The 11,246-nt window shown below is 39.0% G+C and overlaps 1 pseudogene; it reads left to right on the top strand.

The window, feature by feature from the left end:
- Positions 1-8,999: 8,999 nt before the first annotated feature.
- Positions 9,000-10,634, top strand: LOC118834945 (annotated as a pseudogene).
- Positions 10,635-11,246: the final 612 nt, after the last annotated feature.

Raw genomic sequence — 11,246 nt, 5'->3', positions numbered from 1 at the left:
CACCCACTCTGCTTGTCTCTTATCAATCTAATTGCAACCTCAGTCTTTGCAACCAGGACACTAAAGTTAAGCCTGCATGGGACTTGTAAAATAAGATACAAACAAGTACTTAATCTCACTGTCGAGGGTACTCCCTTGACCAGTACAGATTACAACCCTTCCACACCTTTCCATCCTGTGTGATCTTAATGTTTGCTCTTCTATAAATCATCCAGAAAGGAACCACCTATGGAGGTGAAGGCTTCTTCCTGGTTCTTTTATTAGTTTGAAGTTACCGGTGTAGCAGCATTCCAACTGTCCTGCCATCATCACCCATTCTTGTTATAAAAACAATCAAACTTGACTGGTTGGGTCAAAATTCACAACACAGTTTGTGTGTCTAGAAATAAGTTTAATTATTTCCCTGGTTCCAAGGGAAGGATGTGTTGCAGAAAAATTTAAAGCCAAAATGGGGAAGGAAAAAAGAAGGATGGAAGAAAGGGGATAGTTGCAGTAGGTTTTAGGTTCCAGAATATTTTATTTTCATTGTAACATGAGTTCAAAAACACACTCTGAAGTCAAATATAGAGTAATAAGTTTTGGCTTGTTCATGCTTCTACTTCTATTAGGAAATACAATTGAAAGTTGACTTTTTTTCACCACAAATTTTTTTCCTCTTTTTAAAGTATCATTCATCTAACTATACATCTTTAAATGCATCTGTCTTTGTATCTATCTTTGTGTATGCCTGTGTATGTCTGAATGTATACACATACACACATATGTGTATAATACATGTGAAATATATATATATATATATATATAATGTATAACACATACATGTTTATATAGAGAAGCAATCATCTTGCTACCTTTGTTGGTTGTGGTTTTTTTTTAAGGCCCAGAGAAACTGTAATTTAAACACAAAAATATGCTTAAATTCCATGTATAATAGATGAACTTAAAATGGCCCATTTACTATATTCCCTGAGTACAATGAAAATAGCTGCCCTGTTCTGACTTATTCTTAGCACACACACTCATTTTTATGTGTGATACTTTATTATTCTGGAGAACAAAGGATATAAATTGTTCCCTAGCTTACTCACCTAGCAGGAGCTATTTGAAGGTTTGAGTGCTTTGATGAATTTGAGACTGTAACTTATTTATGACCAAATGGGATCTAAGAGGCTTAAAACTTAAAGTCCATGACAGAGCCAATCTGTAGACAATTCTAACCTTAGAATCCTACCAGAGAATCTGAGATATCCTAATAAGTTATCTGGAGATTTAGAGTTTTAAGAGAGAGTTTGCTTATGTCCAGTCATTGTTTCAAGCTCTGTCTTAGCACTTTTGGTGAATTATTCCTTCCTTAACGTTAGGAAGAGCTCTGACATTTCAAAATTGTTTCTATGATTCTTAATGGAAATATCAAGAAATAAATTTTGGATATTGTATATAAATTGAAAGAAAAAGAATTGTTCTATTTTCTGAGAAATTCTTGAATATTCGGGTTAGAAGTAACAATAGAAAGTAGAGGAAATAGATTTAGTTGCAGTAAATATGGCTTTTGCCTCTCCACAAGAGCATCTCCCTTGCATGAGCACTAGAGCCTCAAAGACACCTGGGTGATTAAGCACTGCCCATGTGCTTCCCCAGGGCAGTCTCATGTAAGCCACTAGGTGTTGCTACAAGTCCATGCTGCTAGCCCAAAGTCTCTTGCACAGGCATGACCACAGTTGAAGGACCTGGATCGAGGACTTCTTCAGCTTTTTTACTCACATGCAAGTGTACTTTTCTGGGATCCTTGACTCACAGCATTTCCCTGGCTTACCCAGCTTCTATCTTATCTTGTTTAGTCTATGAAGTAAACCAGGAGGTTCCTCATAACTAATTTGGATCCTACTTCATTCCTATTAACACTCTAATTTTGTTCCCAGAATGACCCTGAAGGTATGCATATTGCCATTATAGATTAGGGTATTTTTACTGAATTGAATAGAGAGGGTACGGTAAAACTTCCAGGTGGCTTAGACACTCCTACAAAAGTCTGAAATTTCAACTTCTCAGTAGTTGGCTTCAAGACAATGGTTTCATTTTCAGTGTGAGAATTTATTCCTCAGAAATCTGCAAATGCGACAGAGCAGGGCTTGATTTATTGTTTTATTGATTGTCTAGACTTAAGAAACTGATGAAGAAAATGTAAATAATTCAGATTAAACTTTAAACTGTGTCTTGCCTTTTCAGAGAACTGGTTGTTAAATATTTGCTAACAGACTCCTGTTGCAGCTGCTCCTAATGAGATCTGAGTTTTCAATTTCACTTTCACCAAGAGAAAAACCATTCTTAAAGGACGTTTATAGGAAGGGTTATCAAATGATTCCCTTAATATCAAAGTGACACAAATGAGAAGGGAGGAGGCTCATCACATTGAGGATTGTGAAATCTTCCCAAATCATTCAGGGATAGAGTTCACTTCCTGGTTGATTGTCAAAAAGAACTTGTCCTCTAATTGTCACCACAGATTGTCGCAGACGTTTCTGATGCCAGGATGCACTCTTCTCTGTGGCCTAAGGCCTCCAATCAATTTATATGATGCTGCAGTTTCAATGTCCATGCATAGTTATAGGCATTTTTTTTTCTATTTATTTTCCTTGGGCATTTTCTTATGTGTTTTTCATAAAATAAACAACTGTTTTACTCCTACCCTCCAAGCACGATATTAAACAACTTTTTGCAATTTCCTTTGTATTAGAAGTAACATTTTAAGCTTAACTTGGGATATGGTGTCTATGAGGATGAGAGGAAGAGCAGATGCATGGGAAACTGATTATACAAAGGGCAGAAGAGAAAAATGGGATGTTGTCTATGGGGAAGAGCAGATGCAGGGCAGCTAGGTGGTGCAGTGAGTAGAGCACCAGCCCTGGAGTCAGGAGGACCTGAGTTCAAATGTGACCTCAGATGACACACTTACTAGCTGTGTGACCTTGGGCAAGTCACTTAACTCCAATTGCCCTGCCTTCCTCCTTCAAAAACAAAACAAAACAAAAAACAAAACAGGGAAGAGCAGATCCAATGCAGTTTAACTGGAAACAGAATCCATGAAAGGGAGAAAAGCAAAATAAGACTGGAAGAATAGATAGAAGTTAGATTATGCAAAGTTTTAAGTACCACACTGAAGATTTTGCATAGTATCTTAAAGGCAATAGGGAATCATTGACCATTTATGGGTAAGGAAATGACATTGTTAGAGGAGTGTTTTAGGAAAATCAGTTTTGCAGTTATGTAGAGGATAAATTGAATAGAGAGAATAAGAAACAGGGAGATTAATTAAAAATCTTTCACATAGGCCAAGAAAAAAATATTGAGTATCTGACTTGGGTAGGGGAGAGGCTATCCAAGTAGAAGGAAAGAGATGGAAGTAGAGAAGTTATAGAGTTAAAATTGGCATGACTTATTAGTAAAAAGTAATTAAATAACTTGTTCATTGAAGATTGACTTGAGGTGGAGGGAGAGAGGGGAATCAAGGAAGACTTTTGGGTTTTGGCCTTAGATGACTAGAAACATGGTGGTGCAATCATCAGAAACAGGGAAGTTTAGAGGAGAGTCTTTGGTGGGAAGATGTGGAGGAGATGATGTTTTGGGCATGTTGATTTTGAGATACCTACTTATGAAACAGACAGTTGGAAATGCTTAGTAGGAAAATAGTAATGTGGGATGAGTTCCGGGGAGAGATGATAACTAGACATATAGAATTAGGAATTCTCTGCACAGAGATATGAACCTATGGGAATTGATGTAATCATTGAAGAAGAGAAGGACAGAGCCTTGAGGTAGGCCTGATGGATGTAAGAAAGATGATGTCTCAGCAAAGGATACTGATGGTCAGATAGGAGGAGAACCAGTAGAGAACAGTGGCATGAAGGGAGAACAGAGCACATAGGAAGAGAGGTTGGCTGATAGTGTCAAAATCTGCCAAGAGATTAAGTTCAATAAAGACTGAGAAAAATCTGTTAGATTTTACAGTTAGAAATTCATTGTAATCTTGGAGAGAGAAATTTATTCCAGTTGTGAAATTGGGAATCAGATTGTAAAAGATTTAGAAGAGAAGAAGGTGAAAAAAATAAAACACTAAAGAGAAAAGACAAAGGGTATGGCTGTGAAAGGGAGAGGTGCCCGAGGAAAAAAGCTTTAGGAAATGACAGGGTTAAGTTAAGGGGTTTAAAACAAATTGTTTTGTTTTGTAGGCTGAGAGAAACTTGGGTATGTTTATGGATATTATGGAATAAACCTGGTGGATATGAAGAGAATGGTGATTTTAAAACAAAGGAATAAATGAAGGGACAAACTCTTGGAAGAGTAGGCTATACTGACCTGTTCCTCACACATAACTCTTGATCTCTTGTCCCTCTTCCTTTGTACTGAATATCTCCTGGAATGTTCTTCCTTCGCTTTGCCTCCTGGCTTACTTCAACTCAACTCAAACCCTACCTTCCGTAGGAGACCTTTCCTGATCCTCCCCCAGGTACTAGTTCCTTCCTCTCTGAGATTACCTTCTATCTACTCTGTATATATCTTGTATATACTTATTTATGTTTTCCCTTTCCTATTAGAATATTAATTCCTTGATGCAGGGACCATTTTTTACTTATGTATCCCGAGTTTACCATAGTGCTTGGCACATTAATCAATCAATTAATAAACACTTATTAAGCACCAACTGTGTCACAGGCATGATGCTAAATTGTACTCAATTTATGTCAGTTGATTGACTGTTTGAGATGGGGGAGGATTAGTTTAAGATTACATTGAGGTTGGCCTTGCCAAGAGGAAGGACCACATTTAAAAACAAACAAATCAGAAACCAGATCAAAGGAGACGAGAATGGGAAATTATACATAGGGATTTGAAGGCTTGGATTAGAGAGAAGAATGTACTTATGCATGGCCTCTATTTTCACAATAAAGTAGAAAGTGAGGTCCTTTATGGAAGAGATGGGAGGTGGAAGAGGTTATCTAGGAGCTCTGAGAAGAGAGACTGGCTTGCTGTGAAGAGTGTGATAGAGACTTAATCAAGGAAGAATAAAAGTGTTGCTAGGAAGCACTGGGAGCCCAGTTGGGATTAGAGAACATGAATGTGCATTGAACCTAGTCCATAAGATATCATACTTTGTATCAATAACCCTCAGCAGTACTCCAGTAGAGGTAGAGAATAACTGATAGTAAGGGATAGCTTAGAGTCAGAGTGTGGCAATGTGATAATGATGATGGAAGAAGGAGGGAAGTGATTTAAGGCTAGCCAATACTTAAGAGTTGAATTGGTCAAGCTTACAGTCAAGAGCATGAATGGAGGATGGAAAATGAGCCTGGGACAGGATAGAGAACGGAAAGATGGGAGATGGGTGGACCTGATGAGTATGAAGAATAGTTTTAGGAGGTATTAGAGACATTGAAAGGAGACATTGAAAGAGAGGAAATTGTGGTTAGAGGAATTTTAGAGTTCAAATGAATAAGGGGCATTTATTTAGTGCCTACTGAGGGCCCGGAATTGTGATTTCAGGTGCTCAGAATAGAGACAGGGAATACAAAGTGAGACAATCGCTATCAACAAAGAACTTACATTCTAACAGGGAGAAACAATACATGTAGGGGAATGGTGAGCAGGAGAGGGAATTTTGGTCTAGGGAGTCACAGAGATTGTGAGTGGATTCATAGGACAATGCATTAATTATCTCAGCCTTTCCAGTAGCAATGGTATTGGTTTGATTGGTGTTCTCAAATCTAAACGTAGAAAATGTGTTAGGACAGAGGGAGAAGAAATGGGGCAGGACAAATGACCCTTCTGAGAAGACTTTCTCCTGCCCAGGTCACCTGGGAGATGCTGAGGCTCAAAATGGCTGCATTGTCCATTTTGGTTCAAACAGAGACTATTGCATTAAGGGAGGTAGTGGGAAATAAGACCGAAAAGGCAGGTTGTGGTCAAATGTTAGAACGTCCTTATTGCCAGCTGAAAGGATTTATACTTTATTCATCAAGCAATGGCGAACCATTGAAACTTTTGGATTGTGCTGGATTTGTGTAACTTTATCAGACCTGTGTATCAATAATATCAATCTGGTGGGAGGACTGGTAATGAGCGTCTTGTAATAATGTAGACAAGAAGTAATGAGAACCCAATCGTTGCTGTTCATCTTTCCTTCTAAAAGAGGACCAATTACATTAGGAGGATGATATCTTGACTTGACAAGTGAATTGAATTGAAGTGGAGCAGAGCTGTGCAAAAATCATCAGCTTCACTCTCTCCCCTAGAGCCATGCAGGTCCAGCGGCAGGACATAGGTCAGAACAACTGGCAATGGCCTCGAATGCAGGATGAGAACTTGAAGTAGTATGGTGGCGGTAGGAACAGAGAGAAGGTGGATGGGAGAGATGTTGGGAAAGAGAACAATAAACAGATTTTAGTGATTGACTGGATTAGGATGTAGAGAACACAATGAAATCAAGCATAATAGTCAGGCTCTGAGTCTCTGTAACTGGAAGTATGCTGGTATTTTTGTTTATTTTGTTAAGGAATTCAAAAGAAGGATTAGGATTTTGGTGAAGCTAATGGGTTTAAGTTTGGGCATGTGGAGGTTGAGTTCAAGCAGGGCATTCAGTTGAAGACAACTGGGAAGGACTTAACTGCAGCTTGGGATAGACAGGGATTGGGGTGAAGTCGGGGAGTCACCAGTAAATGATCTAATACAAGAAAAACTGCTCTCATTAGAGTTTGAAACATCTGGTGTGGAGGTGTGGAAATTCCCTTCAATAACAGGGAGATGACAAGTTGGACCACATCCTGTCTGTCTTAGTAGAAACTCCATTTGTCCTAGGCAGTTGTGTCAAGCACACAGAGCTTAATTGATTTGGCAAAGGCACCTTGAAGCATTGTGCCTTGCCCAGCATCACACAGTTGTCAGAGACGGGCTGGGCTTTGAATCTAGGTGTTTATGATTGTGAGCCCAGCACTCCATCCACCATGCAAAGCAGCCTTAGCCATCTACATAGCAGAATGATTAAAAAGGGCTTTGTAAATTGTAAAGTGCTGCCCAAATGTATTTAGAGTTAAGGGAAAGCAGAGGGATAGGATAAAAACTTCAGGGGTAGTAAGCCACAGGAAGGATTTTGGGTTGTTGTTATTATTTATGGTTGTTTTTGTCTTTTTTAAAGGGAACATTGTCGTATTTGTACACAGAGGGAAATGATCCAGCAGAGAAGAATAGATTGAAGAATTTGAGAGTGGGGATAATTGAAAGAGAAAGGTCTCTGAGGAGGTGGGAGGGGATTGGCACAAGATACAAGTGGAATAATTAGCCTTGAAAAGGGGTGACACTCTTTTAGGCTGAGATAAGAAGGAAATGGAAGCAGCTGAGTTAAAGCAAATGAGGGGTTTGCATTTGATAGCCTTTATTTGCAGCCATTCTGGTTTAAACTTGGATAACCAACTTATCCCTGTAATACATGCCAGGCTAGAAATGGTAGATGCATCATAATTATTTTAGATAAGACCTTATAGTTCTCTGTGTTCTTAATTATATGTTGTTATTGAGGTTGTTCAGTCATTTAAGTAATATTCAATTCTTTGTGACCCATTTGGGATTTTCTTAGCAAAGACACTGGAGTGATTTGTCATTTCCTTCTCCAGATCATTTTACAGATGAAAAAAATTGAGGCAAGCAGTATTAAGTGACTTGCTCAGGGTCATACAAATAGTCAGTGTCTGAGGCCAGATTTGATATCAGGCATTCCCAACTCCAGGCCCTAGCCCTCTATCCACTGTACCTCCTAGCTGTCCCTTCTTAATTATGCGCTTTCCTGAATTTCCTTCATTCTTTTGCTCTTTCAACAAATACTTAAGGAATACCTATGTTTTGTAAGATGCTGTGCTTTAGGCAATTTGAAGTAGGGTTGGTGGAAAGAATATGTGAATCACTCAGTGTCTGAAATTTGCTTTTCCCATACATTACTGAGGGAAACTTGGAAACTTTGAGCTTTCTTCATCTAACACTGGGTACAACATCATGCACAGACACACACACGCACACACACACACACACACGCACACGTATGCACAAACACACATATTATCTATATTTCACAGAATGCAGAAATTTCTGGTATTAAAAATAGGTGCACTCATAAAAGAACAGCATTAAAATATTCTATGGCGTCCTTCAATTGCTCTCCCCCAGTTGAATAATGTACATATGACAAAGACACAGATGGATCTGCTGTCAATCTGTTTTGTATCATTGAAGTGCCTTTGTTTTTTATTGATTGACTTTTAAGATTAGCTTAGGTTTTGGTTCATAGGATTATAGATGTAGAATGGGAAGGGACCAGAGGCCATTTCATCTAACCCACTCATTTTACAGATGAAGAAATGGAGAAGTTGAGTTACTTGTCCAGGATCACAGTGGTAATGAGCATCTGGAGAAATGTTTGAATCTATGTCCTCTGAATCCTAAGTCATGGCTATTTCCACTCTCACATAGCCTCCTTGGATATAATAATAATAGCTTACATGTATATAGTGCATTCTACGTTCCAGGCACTATGCTAAGCACTTTACAATTATTATCTCTTTTGAGCCTTACAACAACAACCCTAGGAGGGAGGTGCTTTTATTATCCCCATCATGCAGATGAGGAAACAAGGCAGATGGAAGTTAAGTGAGTTGCCCAGGGTCCCATAGCTAGTAAATATATGAGATCAGATTTGAACTCAGGTTTTCTTGACTCTAGGTTTGACACTCTAGCCACTGTGTCACCTAGCTGCCCAATGCATCATTCTTAATGGCTAGAAGTTATTCTACCATTGTTTCCTAAATTCATTAAGTTTCTTAGCCGCATTTTGTTCTCACTATTAAAGCTACTTTATGAGATTGTTTCCCACTGAATTCAGAACTTGCTCCCTTCAGGAAGCCTTGTGTGAGTGACATCATCTTTAAACCCCATGTGAAAATCCCTGAAGCATGTTTGAGATGTCCAGGGAAGACAGAGGTACCTGGAAATCAAATTACTTCCTCAAGATCATCCAACCTTTGTATGATTATCCTAAGTTCTTCGTTGTGAGGGTAGGCAACATGGGCTCCAAGCAGATGCAGCAGATCCAGATGTCCTGTGGGAAGGCTGCAGTGTTGATAGAGGAAAAAAAAACCCATGATGCACAAATCAATTCATGGGCATTTAGAGAACAACCCTGCTCTGGAGAAATTGCTGTCTCATATCTGGGGGAATGTGGGCTTTGTGTTCACCAAGGAAGACCTGAGTGAGATTAGAGATATGCTACTGGCCAATAAGGTGCCACCTGCCACCTGTTCTGGTGCTATCACTCCCTGTGATGTCACTGTACCAGCCCAGAACACTGGTCTGGGTCCCAGGAAGACTTTCTTCTCCCAGGCTCTCGGTATCACCACCAAGATTTCCAGGGGCACTATCAAAATCTTGAGTGATGTGTACTGATTAACACTGGAGACAAAGTGGGCACCAGTAAATCCATATTATTAAACATGCTGAACATCTCCCCATTCTCCTTTGGGCTGATTATTCTGCAGGTCTTTGACAATGGTAGCATCTACAACCTTGAAGTTCTGGACATCATGGAGGAGACTTTGCGCTTTTGATTCTTAGAGGGTCTTTGCAATGTTGCCAGCATCTGTCTGCAGGTTGGTTACCTAATTATTTCATCAGTACTCCACTCTAGCATGAATGGGTACAAACAGGTCTTGACTATAGCTGTGAAGACTGAATATACCATATTTACCCATGTATAAGACACACCTTAATTTTGGGGCCTGAAATTTGAAAAAAAAATGTACTACATAAAGTTATTGAACTCAAGTTTTATTCATCATAAAATTCATACAGCTCCTCATCACTGTCAAAACTCCCATCCATTAGCTTGTCCTCATCTGTGTTTGATGACAAATCACTGTTTGCATATACTGCCTTGTCCTCACGTCCATCTATGGCATTTGAAATGCCACATTTCTTAAATGACTTGACAATGATCTCAATCTTGATATTATCCCAGGATCTTTTCACCCATGTACAAGATTCTCCTATAGTTGATCTCTTCACTCTTGCCTCTCATGACCTTCTTCTGCTGTGGCATTTTCAGTAGGGTTTCTTCTTCTCGTAACCAGTCTAGGATTGTTTTCTCAGTTGGAGAAGGACCAAACTTACGTTCAGCAGCACGATTTCCATTCACTTTTGCAAATTGGATCACTTTTAACTTGAATTCAGCACTGTACGAAAATCTTTTCTGAGCCATTTCTGGACAGAACGTGGTAAAATATAACCTAATATACTGGTAACAAATGAGAAACAATGAAGGCAAAGACAACAAGTGCGAAAAAGCAGGAAATGCAAGTGAAAAAAAATCTACAACCACTGTATAAGACACTCCCAGTTTTAGGACCCCAAATTTTTCGAAAAAGGGAAATACGGTACTTTCCCACCCTCTAAAAAGGTTGAGGCTGATATTTCAACATTTGCAGTATCTGCCTCTGCAGTGGCTACTCTAGTTGCTGCTGTGTCTGCTTCCAGACAAGATGGAAGCCAAAGAAGAGTCAGAGGAGTCTGATGAAGATATGTGATTTGGTCTGTTTGATTGATTCACAGGAAACAATTATTAAAGCCAGTTTATTTGTGAAGCAAAGAAATGAAAGTGCTCATTTATCTCAGAAAAAAAGAGAGAAGAGATAGTTATTATCACTGGCAGGTCCTCTAACATAGTACACTTATATATATATACATCATAAATTAGTATGAACAACAGCTTGTTTGCACTTCTTTGATGCATCTATTAATACTGTATATAATTACTCTGCCGGAAACTTATTCATATACTATACTATAAAATCCTTGAGGACAAAAATCATGCCCATCTAAACCTATAACCTCCCCCAACCCATAGCAAGTTGTAGGAATTTAATAAATGTATATTGTACTTAGAGTTAGAATATGCTTTTAGGGTGGTCGGTAACCCATTTTGCAAGACTGTGCTGTTGCTTTTGCTGACGTTGGGTCAAGTTTTTCCTAATGTTCCTCTCTCTGCCTTTTGCCTTTTCTTTGTACTCATATGCACCCCAGAAAGGGGGAAGGGTGGCCTTGGATGGTGCTAAGTCAGATGGTACAAAGGCAAAGTAGAGAGAATTGCACTATTGACTAAGAGTAGTAAAAACATAAACCTTTTTCGAGGCCTGTAGACATGTGGCCAGGTGAGC

This window comes from Trichosurus vulpecula, chromosome 1 (assembly GCF_011100635.1).
Source record: "Trichosurus vulpecula isolate mTriVul1 chromosome 1, mTriVul1.pri, whole genome shotgun sequence".
Classification (NCBI taxonomy): Eukaryota; Metazoa; Chordata; class Mammalia; order Diprotodontia; family Phalangeridae; genus Trichosurus; species Trichosurus vulpecula.
The sequence above is the reverse complement of the archived record's forward strand: the minus strand, read 5'-3'. Positions and strand labels throughout refer to the sequence as shown.